The sequence below is a fragment of the Gavialis gangeticus genome, unplaced genomic scaffold (assembly GCF_001723915.1).
Source record: "Gavialis gangeticus isolate Ggan-Ray unplaced genomic scaffold, GavGan_comp1, whole genome shotgun sequence".
Taxonomy (NCBI): Eukaryota; Metazoa; Chordata; order Crocodylia; family Gavialidae; genus Gavialis; species Gavialis gangeticus.
In genome coordinates, this window is record NW_017729020.1 from 7,733,763 (window position 1) to 7,750,029 (window position 16,267).

The following is a 16,267-nucleotide window of genomic DNA, read 5'->3' on the forward strand; positions in this document are numbered from 1 at the left end:
GGGGGGGGGGGGCTGCAGGGACTGGAGCCTGGCAAAGCTTGGCCGAGCGGGAGGGACTGCAGTGCTGAGACCCAGCTGGCTCTCAGCTGGGCCCGTGTTAGTGGTTGGCCCTGGGGCAGGAGGGGGCCAGGGGTCGTGGCCTGGTCAGGCGCTCACGTACCAGCAGTTCTGTGTCTCCACATCCCTTTGGACTCTTATGCCAGGCCGTGGGTCACGGGCTCCCTCTGCAATGGGGACGGAGAGGGGGAGAGGTGAGATCCCAGGCATGGCCTGCAGCTGTCCAGCCAGGGCAGGGTCACGCGCCGAGAGGGGTCCTGGCATCCGCCCAGCACGTGTCCAGCCCAGTCTGGCGCTCACGCGGATGGCTGCAGTCCCAGCTTGCTGCAGCTTTGCTGCTGTGGGCAGTGCCTGATCTCAGCCAGCCCAGGCTCCTGGCCTGGAAGAAACCTTCTCCCCCCTTGAATCTTTCCATGCACTGAGCAGAGGGAGGACCGCACTTGTTTTGAGCCATTGTTCTCCACACAATGGGAAGCGACAGAGAGTTTGGACGCCTCCCAGGCTGCCGGCAATGACACACACCGGCCAGCTCCCCCCCTATCCTGCCCTCCCCGCCTCGCACCGTACAACAAGGGTCTTCCAGGAAGCCTCTGGAGCGGTGCATGGATGGCGGGGGCGCAGCTCTGCTTGCACCCCCGGCTAACCCCCGGGCAGGTGGTACTACGCCACGGCAAGGGACAGCACAGGCATCCTCGGCCGGCCTGCCCTACATGCAAGGGCAGGGACAGACAGGGTGAGGCGGGCGCGAGGATGGCTGTGCCAAAGGCCGCCTTGCTGTTATCTCCACTCCTCTGCGTCTGGTGCCGGCAGGGCTAGACCCTTTGCTCTGCCTTCCCACCCACAGGTACCGCTGCAAGGCCTCTGGGGGTCACTGCCAAGCGCGTGGGGCCAGGGCTGCAGGTCTGATGCGCGTTACCTGAGGCTTGGTGCTGAGGAGAGGGTCGGGCGGCCTGGCCTCGGGTCCAAGCCGCAGGTCTGGCAAGCCCCCTGCGCTACATGCGCGCCTCTCGCATGGGGAGGCGACACGTGACGGAGCCGCACGGCTGCCCCGCTCCCTGCCAGCGCCTTATCAGATCCACAAGTGGCGTCTCCGAGCGCTGGAGCCCCAGGCCCTCCCCACCCCCTGCACGCACCGCGCTCGGGTCCGAGAGCTGAAACCCAACCCTCGTCCTTCAGACGCACTTGCCTGCCAGAGGCACCTCCGATCGATATCCCCCCGACCCCGGGCCCAGAGCGGGCGTCCTGGCTGCCTCTGTGACCTGTTATCGGCTGCAGGATGTGGACGGGAGAGACTGTCCCCGAGCAAGCGTGGGGTGTGTGTCAGGATGGGGGGTGCTGGTTTGCACATCATCACTGCTCAGCTGCGAGAGGCTGCTGGCCTGTCCCAGTTTCAGAGAGGAAGGAGGTGGCTCGTCCTGTGTCCTCAGCTCATGGCATCCAGCACCTGCAAGCCAGAGACCTCGTGTGCTCCAGCATTGCTGGGGTCCACTTGTTTCTGCCTTCGAGGCAGCCCCTGGCTCTCTAGGTGGGGCAAGAGGAGCTTTGCCTTAGCAGGGAAGTGCTGTCACTGGGCAGGTACAGCTGCCTCCTCTCCTCTCCTCTCCATCCAGGAGCAAGGCTTGCTCCGAGCCTTCCTGCTCCAGCGTCCTTCTCCCTCTGCAGCGCTGCCCCGCGGCGTGGCTGCCGTCCCTGTGTCTCTGGATAGGATGTCCCAGAGACAGGCCTGCTCCTCAGGATGCACGGGAAGAGCCCCATGTCCCCCAGCACTCACCCCTGCCAGCACCTCTGCAGGCTCAGAGACGATCCAGGCCTGTCTTTGGCCGGTGGGACTCTGGGTGCCCTGCTGCGGGCAAGCATGCCAGGTCCGACTATCTTCCTTCCAGCCCCGGGAGCCAGCAGACGGACAGATATCCTTTTCTACACATGCCCAAGGTGTCATGCAGCTTTGGGTCCCCCGCTACTCCTACTGCCTTATTGCAGGAGGTCTTGTTGCCTGCCTCCCTCCCAGGACAGGGCTGTGACCTGCGGTTCAAGAGGGCTGGTGAAGTGCACAGCAGCCCTCGGCAGGAGGCGGCAGGAAGGGCAAAGGTCCGCTCTGTCCGGCAGTGAAAGCCTCTTTCTCTGTGCGCGAAGGATGCTGGAGAAGGATGCGTTGTCAGGCTGAGCATCCGACCAGACCGGTGTCCATGAGCTCAGACTTTCCAGGGGCCCTGCTGCTGGCAAAGCCAGGGCTGGATTCCCAGGCTCTCGGGGAACGGCTCTGCAGAGGCTGGGATTTGCCTGGAGCAGATTAGCAGAGCCCTCCCGGCTGGCCGGCGGTGACGGGAAGCCAGGCTCTCGTCGCTGCTGACGGGAGCCGCAAGTGCTCGGGGCATAGGGCTGCTCAGCACAGCTCCGGGGTGGAGGCCCAGTCCATTTTACCGCCCCGCTGGTCTGGGCGCCTGGGGCCAAGCGATCCAGGCCTCCCCCAGTGCCTGTGACAAACCCATTTCACACCCTACCTTGCACCCAGCACAAGACTCAGCATTAGTGCCTCATAGCTAAGGGCAAGGGAGAGCGCCAGCTGCCTGCCTCCTCTCTGCTCCGGGTCCTGTCTCCATGCAGGGCCCAGCCCAAGGCTGAATGCAGCGGGCTCTGAACGAATCAGAGAAAAACCTTCATCCTCAAACTTTTCCTCCACGAGCCCTTCCCACTGCTTCACACGAGCCCTAGCACACGAGCCCCATTTGCCTGCACTGGGCTGTCAGGGTGAAGCCAAGCAGCTGCTCAGGCCTCCCCTACAGAGCGACAAGTGGATATTTTTAGATGATAATCACGTTACTGAGCATAATCACATCATGGGAAATTGCTCCATCCCTAGCAGCCCCCAGGGCCTGCGGCTGCCGGCTCCCACACCCTTTACCCAGGGCTCCCGCCCTGCTCCCCAGGACGGCAGGGCAAGCTGGAGGAGAATGATAGGTTTGCAAGAGCAGCGTCTCTGCCCCGGGCCGCTGGAGCCATGTGCGCGCCAGCTTAAATGAGGTGGATCAATACGAGGCAGGGCTGGGCTTGGTAGGAACCGGGGGAGTCTGCAGACCCACTGGGCTGGAGCCTAAATGACCATAACCGATCCGGATGCACAGACAGATGGATGGGCAGAGGGCAGAAGACAGACAGCAAGGCAGACAAAGAATGGGACGAGCACCCGGATAAGGAGATAGAGATGGGGAGAGGGACCGAGAGAGGAGAAGGGCAGAGAGCTGACGGGGACGGAGAGATAGGTGTCGTGGGGTGAAGAAAAGGAGCAGAGGGGCATAGTAGGGGAGGGCTGTCCCTAGCCCCTGCCCCTTCTCACGCAGTCAGGCTTATGGCTGTTTGCCGTGCACTTCTGCACTATCAGGAGCAGACAGATGTGCCTCTGCCCAAATCAGCAGCTGGACTCTCCATGGCAACCTCCAATCTCCCAGGGCCAGTGATTCCAGCAGCCCAAGCCCTTCTTGGCAGGCGCAGGGCCCTGAGACCACGCGCCCGGGCGCCGGCTGCTGGCACCAGAGATAAGGCCGGGTCCTGCGTGTTTGGGATTCTGATTGCAGGGCCCAGGGTCCACGTGCGCCGGGAGCCGGGCCGGTTCTGCCCTGCACCAAGCCTGGCTGCGAAAAAGCACCAGGCGAAAGCCAGCTGGGTCTCGGCGGAGCTGCCTAGGGCCGTGACTGCCGCGGCTGACCTGGGCACCGTGCCACGGTGTGGTGCTGATGGATTTAACAGAGCTCCAATGAATTCCAAGGGGAGGGGGCTGGGAGCGGGAACCCAATCCTAAAACGACGTACAACCTGCCATGGAGCCCATGCCTGCCCTGCCCTTGCCCACCTTGCGCTCCCTGCTCCCCCCAGACCCTCCTGCAGCAGAGAGAAGCTGCTGGGGATGCCAGGTCTTCTGCCCGAAAGAGGCTGGCCGCCCTGTCCCCAGGGCTGGGCTGAGTTCACCAGGAGGGAGCAGGGCGCATGGCCCCAGCTGGACCAAGCAGGAGAGAAGGGTGATCTCTCCTCCTCCTACCCGGCCCCAGGGCATAGACCAGCCCCAGCCCCGGGGCCTCCCAGCAGCTTGGGAGAGCACTGAGTTTTGTGCCTGGCTGGGAGCTTGTCCAGGCGGTCAGGGCTCGCAGTCTTACCTACGTGGACTCCTTATAGCTAAGAACAAGCCGAGCAGGCAGAGAGCGCCAGCTGCCTGCCCTCCCTCTGCACAGAGGCCAGGCCGAGGGCTCTGCCCCGTGCTCAAAGCTTGCCCGGGGTCTACCCTGGAGAGCCACCTCTGCCTCTACCCTGCCAGAGGAGAGGCACGCTACCCACACAGGGACAGTCTGTGACCAGAGCAGGACACAGGCTGTGGCACTCACTGCCACAGGGCAGGAGACAAGAGACAAAAAACCCTCCTCTTCAAGCTTTTCATTCACAAGCTGTTTCTGGTACTCCACAGAGCCACGCCACAGAGCAAAAAATGCCAGGCAAACACAGACACACGAGGGCATGGAGATCAGATGCACATACAGAGGCACGCCCGGTTCAAACACAAAGGAGTCAGGACGCGTGGTAGAAGTGCTATCTTTTATTAAACCAAGTAGATTTTTGCCAGAAAAAAAAAAAATTCTTTAATTGCAATCTGTCAGGCACAAACACCCTTCTTCAGGCCTAGGCGAAAATTAAAGAATTTTTTTTTGGGTGCAAAAATCTAGTTGGTCTAATAAAACATATCACCTCCGCCACGAGGCCTGATTCCTTTGGCTTCTAGATCAATATAGCTACAACCTGGGTACCCGATTCAAACATACCCACCCCCCCCTCCTGTCAGGGGCTTGGGCTGCTGGGGAAAGTGCTCCTGGCTCTGCTGCCCGGCCCTGAGGCAGGGGCTGGCACGGAGGATGCTTCATGCACATACTGGCCTGTGGCATAAAGGGCAGGATTAGAGAGCAGCGCAGCACAGCACAGCACAGCACAGCACAGCGCCTTTCAGAGCGCAGTGCCGGGGGTGGAGAGCCAGCGTGGGGGCGGGAGGTCCATGCGGACAGCGGGGCTGACATGATTTAGGAGACTGGCTCTCCCCTGCCTTTGCCCCCTCAAGGACTTCTCACAGCGGCCAAGCCTGTCTTTGCACAGCCTAGAGGAAGGAGGCCAGGACAGGAGCCACCACCAGGAGAGGGCTTAAGCCGCAGCTCGTGTCCTGCCCTTCCTCCATGCCCTCCTCCCTCCCGCACTCCTCCTCCGCACGGGGACTCTGCCGCTGCCTCGTGCTGTTCCTCTCCCCTGGTATTTCACCAGCAAGGGTTGCTATGGGAAAGACTCTCAGCTATAAACCGGCCGGGGATAGGGAGAGGTCACAAGTTCCTGCAGCAGACGGGGCCTGCGGCCGGCCAGCCCACAGGGCGCGTGGGATGGGGCTAAGGAAGTGCTCGGGGTCTGGACAGCGAGGGACAGGGCTAGGGGACATCCCGTATGGAGGCTCCTTACACTCCCAGCTGATGCTGTGCCCAGTCCTGGATGGACCCTCTGCTTCCCAGCCCAGTACCCCAGTGCTCTGGCACAGGCCAAGGCTTCCTCTGTGCTTCGCGGCCCCATCCCAGGATAGAGGGGAGACAGGTGCCTTGGATTAGACGTGCTGGTACTTCGGCATCGGGGCTACCCTGCCCACCTCAGCCTCCTCCTCAGCCCACTCTCCCTCTGCCCCAGGGGGATTAGGGCCAATATCCTTTTGCGGGGGGCAGGGAACAGGGAAATCCTCACCATCAGCTGCAGTCTGGAGGGATCCAAGCTGCCTTCTGCCTACCCCTGCCCCGAGCATCAGCAAGAGCAGGGCTGGACAGGGACATACTTGCTGACAGCACTTCCAAGAAGGTGAGCTGCCTTGTAGACACACACACGCCCCGGTGCATGTGCACACACACACACACACACACACACACACGTACACGCACACATTTGCTCGGACTCAAGGGCTCAAGCAGGTCCATGGTGGGCAAGGCCTGGCCCTGTCCCCTGCACACGAGGCCTTTCAGGTGCAACCATAAGCAAGCCACAAGCCCTTGGCATTTCTGGGGCACCTCCTGCCCAAGGAGCCCCGAGCCCCGCCGGCGCATAGGGAGCTCAGCTTCAGGGTGCCCTGGGAGGGAAGTAAAGAAACGGAGGCCAAGGCAGTGGGAGGGACTCTCCCACCGGCCATGGGCACAGCCCCTGTGAAGCCAGCGGGGGTGAGGCTGGCACAACTTCCAGCTTGGCTGCAACTCGGGAGTGCCGGCACACACTCGAATCCAGGTCTGCGCCGTACCCACTGCCCCGCTGTGCCTGCCTCTCCCAAACAGATGCCGTCCCAAGTCACCCGGGCCGTCAGTCGCTAGGTCGGAGAGCCCCTGCCCCGTGCAACGTGCTCCTTCCACCTCAGCGCTGGGTCCCTGCAGGCACCCACGTGCGGGAGCAGGGATAGATCTACCGCCACCCCTGACAAGAGCACCCCAAGGACTCTCTTCACTCGGACTCAGTGATGGTCACCCCCTTTGCCCGATGGGGGACCCTGGGCACACTGGTGCGTGTGACAGAAGCCAGCGCCCCACAAGTGCCAGCCTAGTGCAGCCTGCGTGCCGTTAGCCTCTGCCCATGCTGGCAAGACCCCAGCTTCAGCCCCGCTGTGGCGAAGACGGAAGAAGGTGCATTCGCCACCATGCCATCCTCACCGCTGCAGCCTGGCTACACTCCAGCCCCCCCCCGGCTTCCTGTTGATGCACACCAAGCCAGCCACCGCCTCTTCCCTCCCCGACCAACACCAGCTGAGTCCATTAGGCACAGCCTCACCATGAAATCTTAATGCTGCGATTGAGTGGCGATAATGGCTTGTAAATCACCAGGTGGGAGACAGCGGCTTGCTCTCTCCTGCAGTGCAGCGCGAGCAAGCACTAGCCAATACACCACCCGCCCAGCCTAGTGCCGGACGCACTCACCCGCAGGGCGGGCAGCATGGATCATACTCTCCAGTGCCTCTGCCCTGTCCCCTGCCCGGTGCATCCTCGGCCAGCAACCATCCTGCTTGAGAATGATGGGCAGGGAGCAGTCGCTAGCTCAGGGCAGCCTGTGTCCATGGAGCTGCCTGGGGCCGACGGGGCACTGAAGGGGACAGGACCTGTGAGTTTGCCTGAGCAAGCGCAGTGCCAGCTGGGCCCTGTGCAGGAGAGAGCAGGTGAGAAAGCAGCTGCCGCTCTGCCCCCCCGGCTGAAAGGAGACCTCAGCGGCCAGCCAACAAGAGCCGTGGCGGCCATGCGGAGGAAGACGGTGCTTGGCCAGCCCCAGGCAGTGATCTAGTCTGTTGGCTGAGCTGCCTACAGAGACTGGGACGATGCAGCCGCGCCTGGCCCTATGAGCTTGCTTTGCTCCACCCCGCGCAGCAAGGTGGTGGCACTGCCACGGGAGACGCAGACGCTGGACCCAGCTCCATCTGCATCCAGCCCTGCTTTCCTTCTCTGCCCTCCCCAGGGGCCTTGCTCTTCTTTTGCTCTCAGTTTGTCCCTCCCAAGCTGTTTAACAACACCCAGCAGAGGTGCTTGGCTGGGGGGCGGCTCTCGCGTGTGCAGCACCCTGGGCAGTACAGTGGCTGGGCTACGTTTCCCCAACCAGGGAAGCTTGCTCACGGCAGGGGGGGTGGCACGGGGCAGGGCAGAGCCAAGACTGACAGCTCCCTTCCAGCCCACTCAGCTGTGTAGGTGGCTGCTAAGTGCTGAAGCAACAGGCTCGTAGCATCCCTGCCTTCAGCCAAAGGGGCCCACTCTCTGGCTTCAAGCGGCACACACCGGCAGAGCCCGCACCCTGCCAGCTTCTGGGCAGCACGTGCCACTGATAAAGTGGCTGCTCCTAGGCCAGGCCCTGTGGGATAAGCATAGCTGGGCTGTACGGATCCCAGCTGTAAGACACGGCCTCGGACCCACAGCTTGCAAGCACAAGGCATCACTGCTGCCTGCTGCCACAGACCCAGCACAGTCATCCGCACGCAGGAGCTGAGACTGGAGGCAGGGGGCTCTGACTCTCCTGATCCCCCCCATACCAGTGCAATGGCCCTGCTCAGACCAGGAGCACAGCTCCTGCGTGGCCAGAGTCTGACTGTGGCCCTGATGCCCTTTTAGTTAGCCCTGCGTGCTGGAGAGGGGGTGGCCACGGTGCAGTGGGGCACGGAGAAGGCCCACGTGACATGTAATCTGGGTTTAAAGTGGGATTAGCCTGCTCATCCTCTAGGCGAGGCGCCGGGAGGCCTCTGCTGAGAGCATCTCTTTGGTGTGTGGGGGAGAGGAAGCAGGCCGGGGCTCGGTGCTGGGGCAGTGGAGGGCCACTGCCACACCCAGACTGAGCGCTGGGGGCGTCGGGGGCATGTGTGTATGTCCACAGTAGCCAGCCCCCAGCAGCCTCCCTTCCCCTCCCCAGATCCTGGGACGGGGGCACCCAAAGCACCCTGGGGCCCCAGGAGGAGGCAGGACTCCCCCTTCCTTTCCTGAGCACCATGGGTAGGCTCATCAACTTTTGGCAAAGGCTCGGCCCTTATTTATTGCAGGGAACCAGCACTTGCATCAGCTGGGCTGCTTGGCTATTAGACGGCTGCTAATGCAACCAGCTCCTGGCCCCAGGCAGCTGCTGCCTGCGGTGCCCTAACCCCGCTCCCGGGCGTCGCACTGGCACCAGCCCCTTCTCTCTCGGTTTGCAGGGGCCAGGTGCCAGTCCACACCTGCGGTGCCTTGCACTTTGTGCATGCCCTGTACAAGCACCCAGCTGAGTGGCACTACCCCCACTACGTGCGGGGCCCTTCTCCAGTTAACCCTGGAGTCTGGCACCTGGGGGAGGCATCGCAATCCCCGAGGCTTGAGCTCTCACGGCCAGCCACAGCAAGGCAAGGCTGGGAACAGGCAGCCAGGCAAGAAGGCCCCGGTGCCAGCAGGCTGGCTCCGCGGTGGGGCTGGGAGGCAGGAGACAGGCCCGCTATTCTCCGAGGCACTTCAAAGCCAACCTGGCTCCCTCCGGGCTCCCGCAGCCCCTTCTAGCTTTACAACCTGTTGGCAAAGCTGCAGCGTCAGCAGAACCCGACCCTGGGGGGAAGGGCTGGGCAGGCAGGGGTTGAATGCTTGGCCTCAGCCCATAGGGCCCCCTGGGACCCCCCGGCACAGGGGCGGGGGCTCATTCTTCAGCAGGGCGAGTTTCCCTGGCAGGCCGCTCCCTGCCCGAAGCACAGAGCAGCAGTGCCTTGCTAACGCTCCCAGCCTGGTCCCCGGCCCTTATTACGAAGCATTTGTGTAGCACGTTGCAAAAAAATACACCCAGGCAGGCACAACCAAGGGCCTGACGGGCAGCACCAGCACTAAGCCAGCGGGTTGCTCCGGGATGGCCAGCCGAGGTAACCAGGCGGGGTCCAGCAGCGCAGGCGCTGCCTCTTATTCAACGCTGGCGGGAGGTGCCCAGGGATTGGGAGCGCTCTCAAGAACCAGGTTGCACTGAAAGGGGCGCACGCTCCGGCTCTGAAACCGCCCAGGGCTGGCACAGCCTCTGGTTTCCTATGCAGGGAAAAGCCCCAGAGGGACAGGCTTATACACATGTGTCTCTGCATATACACCAGAGGTGCAAGTCCATGCCACGCTTGAGCAACATTTCCGCTCCCATCCGCACAGCCGTACCCTCCAGCGCAGACAGGGCCAGCAGAGATCAACCCCCGCACAGCGAGCCCAGCCGAGAAAGGCCGGCTCTCCAGCACAAACCGGACCAATAGTGCCAGGATAAAGCAAACCCTGTGTGACCTCCTTTGCTCACAGGGAGCAGTGGAGTACCCAGACCTGCCCCATAACCTCTGCCCACCTCTCCCTCTTGCTGCTAGGCGGCCCCCGCCAGCCCCACCTTGGCTCTCGTCACCGAACGGGGTTCCTGAGCCGGCAGCCTGCTGAAAAGCAACGCGGTGCATGGAGAGGCGAGGGCCTGTTCACCTCTTTCCTGTAGGGCAAGGTGGGTGAACAGAGCCACAAGCCCCCAGCATCACCCCCTGGCTTTGCCCTTGCCGGGGACAGCGGCACAAACCCTGCAAGCAGCTCCGAGATGCTCACTCAGTGCTTCCAGCGGCTTCCCCGAGCTGCCCCTGTGCCTGCACACCACAACCGCACGCTCCGCAGGGCAGGGGCTTGGACTGCCTGCCGCGAGCCTGAGCACGCCAGTGCCACGCAAAACAACACAGGGATGATCACCAACCAGGCCACAGACATGGAGACGGGCGAGGCTGGATGCCAGTAATGATCACCCAGCCAAGCCCAGCCCCCAGCGAGCTTCATGCACAGGAACAGCAACAGAAAGAGGGACATGGAAACGGTGGCCCCTGGCAGGCCTCCACTCTCCAGCATGTCCAGTCCCTCCCATCCTCATCCCAGAACCAGGCCAGCCAGAGCCCCTGCATCCCAGCAGCTGGTGCACCCCAAGGAGCTCTGCCCTTCCTTACCCACCCACCCACCAGCTGGACGGCCATCTCCAGTGTCATGGCGCGGCTAGACCGATCCCTTCTCCTCCTGCTGCGGTGCCAGCAGGTCTGTACCAGCTCGCTGGACCAGAGCCCTAGGGATGCTGTACGGTCCCAGCCCACCGGTCCCAGCCCACCGCTGGAGCAGAAATCTGTTACAGGCCAGAGTGAAATCCCAGAGCTGCGGGACTCCAGGTGAGGCCGGGGTTGGAGCTGTGTCGTCTCCAACACACCTGCCCCTATGAGCAGGCCTGGAGGCCTCAGGCGGAGCTGGGTACGTAAGAAGGCCACCCCTGCCTCCCGATCCCATGAGCATCCCCGTCCCACAGTGAGCCAGGAGCCCTTTTGCCTGCAAGCAGTGGGTGTCCAGCTCCAGGACTGGCCTGGCATCGTGGCCCAGCTGCCATTGAGTCTGCCCCCTCCCACCCAGCACGGCTCCTGCCTTGCCTCTGCTGGAGCAGGAGCGGGGTCCAGCCTCTGCTGGCTGATAAACCCCGGGCTGCCTGCTGCTGTCCACTAGCAGGGCTTGTTGCGCTGGGGTCCCTGGCCTGCTTGGACCCTGCACACTTGCTGCCCACTGGCACGGCTGTGGCTCAGTGCTGACCCAGGCTGCTCTCTGACCTGTGACCTGCAGGCCAAGGGGCCGGCGCCCTTGAGACATCCTCTCCTGGCCCTCCAACTCATTACTGGAGCCCATCCACCGCCTCCCTCCTACTCCTATGTCTTGCTCGTGGCTTGCAACCCTCTGCTGCTCTCCTGCGAGTCTGGGGGCTGCTGGTGCTCTGCTCAGCCCATAGACGGTCCTGGGGAGGCTGCAGGCCCTCGATGCATGCCCATCGCAGCCCTGGGAGCAGCAGGGCACACAATGGCATTGCCAAGCACAGCTGGAGGAAGCAGGCTGCTCTATGGGAGCCTGCAGCTGGATGGGGGGGGGGCATGCAGCTGTGAGGGCAGCATGACCCACTCAGGGCGGGGGACACGCAGCCATGAGGGCAGCATGCCCGGCTAGCGCTTTCCTGCTAGTCACTAACACACATCTCAGGAGGAAACGGCTATCAAAAGGCCCAGCCGGGCAGCATTTCTGGCCTGCCTGCCATGAGTGCTGGGTGTGCCCTTGCTGGGTGGGGCGGGAAGAGCCAGGGCTTTTCTGTGCCCACTCAGAAAGGCAGCCGGGGAAGCCGCTTTGCTGTCAGAAACCAGGGACACCCCTGTTCCTCTCCAAACTTACCGACTCCGGGGCGCGGCGCAGGAATCTCAGCACCCACCGCTGCTCCGTGACCCCATCAGTTGTCGCTGCCTGGCTCAGCATCTCGAACAGCCCAACCCCAGGCATTTTACTCCACACCAAACCACTCCCAGACAGCAGTGCCCAGCCCCAAAACCCTGGCACAGCAACCCGCTGTGAGCCCGAACCTCACTGTGACACCCGAACCCCCCGCCCCCGTCATGCCCGGGGCACTTATGGGAACTACGCCATTTGTGATGCCCAACCTTGAGGCCTCCACCCCTGTCCCAGGTGCCTGGGGGGAGCAAGAGGCCTGCTGCAAGCCAGAGGACGCAGATGAGCGGCCGAAGAGGAAAAATAAATCAGGGGAGGGCAGGGAAGGGGTCAGAAAAGCAATGAGAGAAGCATGAGGCGAGCAGGGCAGGAGGAGGCACCGGTGATGCTACCCGCAGCCTCCCCGCCTGTGAGCGGGCACCGGCGTGGAACGGCATCTGCCTGGAATGTGCCTCCCGCCCCTCGCCCCCACCGGGCCGCGGCAGGGACCAAGTGCAAGCTCAATGCGATAGCAGAGCCGAGCGCTTGACTTACCCAGCTGGAGCTACCGGAGCCTCTTCCAGGAATCCCGCATGGCTTTCCAGCCCGAAAAACAAGCCGCGAGCAATAACAACAAGAAGCCCCAGGAGCCCAGCGCCTGCTCCCCTGCCTGCAGTCGCCTGTCCTCCCCTCCTTCTGCCTCCGGCTTGGCAGTATTAGAGCCAATCCAGCCGGTTGTCCTTGCTGGGTCTAGCTGCTGCGCTGTCGGGGTCTAGCTGAGAGTGTGCTAGTCCCCTGCATGCTCGTGTGTGTGGTGTGTGTGTATCTCCCAGCCCCAGAGGCAGTGCCTGCAAAGCCCTGAGCGGTGATAGCGGGGTGGGTTTAGGAAGCCAGTCAGAGAGTATGTGTGTGAGTGCATGTGTTTGCGTGTGCGCGCACCACTCCCCACCTCTCCTGCTGGCTCAGACCATTTCTGAACAAGAGGAGAATTAGCCAGCATCATGACGAAGCAGTATTTGTGAGAGGTGACTGCTCTCGCGCCCGCCCGCCCTGCCTCCCTCTCGCAGCGCGACCTAAAACAACGCCTCTCAATGCATATTGTCCGGCTCCTTCCTGGTGCCAAAAATAAGACAGCCAAATTATTGGAGGGGGTGGGAAAGAGCCACCAGCAGAATTTCTCCCCAGAAAATTCAGGAGACGTCACGTCAGATGACACATCCTGCGCTGTGGCTGGCTGGCGCGGCTGGAGAGCAAGGAGGCCGTACACGTCTGGAGCGCTGCTGTTGGGCAGCCACTTCTGGGGTGGAACGGGGTGGTTGGCTGACCACCGGGACAGCTGGCGCCCTACGTTGGGGAAACAATGCCCTGTAAGGAACTCGCTCATCCCACAACAGACCAGGAGCTTACCCGGCAGCCCAGCACCAGCCTGCAGCACTGATTCCCATCTGACCCAAAGGCAGGAGCGTCGGCTAATGGATCGCCACAACAAACTTTGGCAGCCGCTCCAGTTTCCCTGGACAGTCTCCCAGCCCAGCCCCAATCAGGGCCAGCTCAGTGATTGGGATTTCTCTCTGGCTGAAGATCCAGGTGGAAACACACTTTGCTTCTGCCAGCTTGCAGGCTCCCGGCAGGTGCCCCTTCCCTGTTATATTGCAGCTCACCGGGAGAGCAGCGGGTTCCCTGCCTGCGCCAGGCTCAGGGGCTCCGGCAGGTCAGGTCTCGTGCAAAAACCCCTGCCGGTGCAAATCGCAACACAAACTTCCCAGAACACCCCGTGCACCCTGAACTACAGTGGAGACAGAGCCAGACACAAGGGACTGGCACAGGGCAGTGGCACCAAAGGGTTTAGGCCAGAAGACGCATGCTTCTGCCCTTCCCCAGCCCCCAGTGTTTGAGCCAAGGCAGCTTTGGTGGTGCTGGACGTCCAGCTAAATCCAAGGGCTCCCTCTTCAGGAGTCCCTTCACCACAACCACCTCCATCCAGACTCCTTGGCCATCCCTCCCCCTAACCAGCCAGCTCTGGAGTTGGGGTGAGAAGGGAGGACTGCAAGCTGAACGCTTCCCCAAGCACATCTGCAGCCACGAGGAGAGCCCGGAGGTCCTGCCCATAGCCTAGCACACCCTGAAGGATGCCTAGGGGAAATGGGGCGGGTCACAGGAAGAAGGGCGTGCAGGGAAGCCCTTGCTCACCAAGGGGGTGATGGTCATAATAATGACAGCACTTTGCACTTTCCTGGCACTTTTTGTCCAGGGGCTGCTCCCAAAGTGCAGAACCACTGTTACTCCTACATAGCCAAGGGACAAAACAGACACGCATTTGCCAACTGGTGGGGCTGGAGGAGACTGGGGGCATCCTGGCTCCCACTGTGTACACCTTGGCTATCATCTAACCTCACGCTTTTCCCGGCTGGAATCCTTTCCGCTGCACTCTGGATCCGACCCCATCACTCTGGAAAGTGGCCCGCACCTCCGGTGCCCCATGAATAATCGATGGCCCACATGTGGCATGGCAGGCAGATGCATGCTAACCCAGTTTCTCAGGCGTGAAGAATGCCGCAAGGCCCACTCACGCCAGACGCCTCCCAGCCCGAGCATCCAGACAAAGAGCTAATGAAACGAGGCCAGAAACCAGAGGTGGGAACTGCACCCCAAGCAGCAGGTGCACCCCCACCGACGGACCCATTGGGCCCTTGCCAGGTATGGGGACCAGCACCGAGTAGACAGGGCCACGTTTCAGATTGGCCTTCCCACCTCTGGGTTTCCTTACCAGATGCTGTGATGGGCAGTGCCCCTCAGCGACTGGCACCGTCCCCTCTGCGGATGCAGGGTGCTGCAGGGTCTCTCAGCAGGGACTTGGGGGTTTCGGAGAAGCCACCGGGACTCCACCGGCAAAGTCACCGAGCCAACGCAGCCGTGTCTGCCGGGAGAAACCCACCAGGTGATGTGCTTGCTCAACCAGGCTCATCTCCAGGCCATTTCCTGGGCCAGGTGTCACTGCAGGAGGGGCTCCCAAGAGGACAGCAGCAGAGGGGCGGGGGCAGGTTGGAAGAGGGATGTCACTGAGCCCCTGCCGGGAGAGGGCTCCTTTTGCAGTAGCTTGCAGCACAGCCTGGCGAGCGGGGAGGAGTTTCTGTCTCCCTCAAGATGGACACACAGAAATTTGTGTGCGGCGTCACACGCCTATGCCATCTCCCCGTGCCCGGCACACGCAGGGGCACTCTTCACCCCAGCACGCACACAGATCGGCTGGCACATTCAGGCTGCCCCAGGCATGTCCATCGTCTGCGCACATCTGGAGACGGGCACGCGCGTGCTGCCCCACCGGCACACACACGCACAGCCGGCACCCGCCTTGGAGCTGAGTGAGCAGACAGGGTGTTTAGCCCCTGGGCTGCCACAGGACCGCCCGCAGCTTGGCAGTGCTGAGCCCCGCACACCCCTCTGGTAGGCCAAAGCTAGCCGTACCCCGACCCCAGGCTCCCTCCCCTTGGTGCAGCGAGCCCGAAATGCATCCCTCTGGGTCTGGCAAGCGCAACGGGCGCAGGGCGAGCCGGAGGCACGATGAGAAAGGAGAGCAGCAAAAGGGACCTACCTTCAAGGGAGCGCATCCCCTACTGCAGGCAGGTTCGCCCTTCCACGGGGAGCCATCCCTGCTCCCAGCATCTCCTCCCTCCACCGCACTGCACGTTGCTACGGCGACCGCCTCCCTCGGCAACCCGGGGCTGGAGTGAGCAGCAGCGACGGCAGCAGGGCTGGAGGCGAGGGATAAATTGCAGCATCAGATCCTTATGGCTCCGGCAGACGGCCCAGCCGCAGGGCACGGGTGTTGCGGGGCATGGGGAGGAGGTGGGGTGACGGCTCAGGTTCTTCCCTGCACCCAGGGGTGCCTGGGGAGGCAGATCTCCCCTCCCAGGACGTGCACAACACCCCGCAGGCACCTTCCCTGCTGCATGGGGGAGCTGCAACTCCAGGTTAGACCCCCACCCCATTGATTAGTGTAGCAGGAACCTCCCCTGCACCGCCTTCCCCAGCAAGCCCCCATCAGGATGAGCCCACGCTGGCACCAAGCAGCTGGGAGTCACCACGGGAAGGACTGCCACGGCACTTGCTTCCGGACCTAATTTATGCACAAGTGTCCTATATAGGGCTGGCGAGGGATACAGCCTGCGCCTCTGTGCTCCCCCTCCATTTCTCAATGGGGACAAAGCCCTGGGACACGTGGGTGCAAGCAGGGGTCACCCGCACAACGGGGTGCGGATTTGCGTTCATCTCACATCGCTGGCATCCATCATACAGTTCAGTAGCACCTGGTGCACACATATACAGAGGGTGCTGTGCTGGTGTGACCCCGACACACCTACACACGCGTACCTCTCCACACACAAACCCACGCTGGTGTGAGCTGTCTGCCATACACGGAGGGTGCTGTGCTGCTCTGGCCCCTACGCACATACACACACC

At 62.5% G+C, this 16,267-nt stretch overlaps 1 protein-coding gene across 6 annotated transcripts in view; it reads right to left on the reverse strand.

The window, feature by feature from the left end:
- Positions 1-15,489, reverse strand: part of DMTN (dematin actin binding protein) — a 23,587-nt gene extending 8,098 nt beyond the window's left edge. Inside the window, exons 1-3 of one of the 6 annotated variants that reach the window (XM_019514490.1) lie at positions 15,399-15,489; positions 14,574-14,723; positions 161-224 (exon numbers count right to left, since the gene is read on the reverse strand). The gene's annotated coding sequence lies outside the window, so the exon portion shown is untranslated. Of the gene's footprint in view, positions 1-160; positions 225-973; positions 1,004-10,144; positions 10,164-12,361; positions 12,730-14,573; positions 14,724-15,398 lie in introns of those variants that run through there. The other 5 variants (XM_019514492.1, XM_019514489.1, XM_019514491.1 and 2 more) reach the window with 5 other exon arrangements.
- Positions 15,490-16,267: the final 778 nt, after the last annotated feature.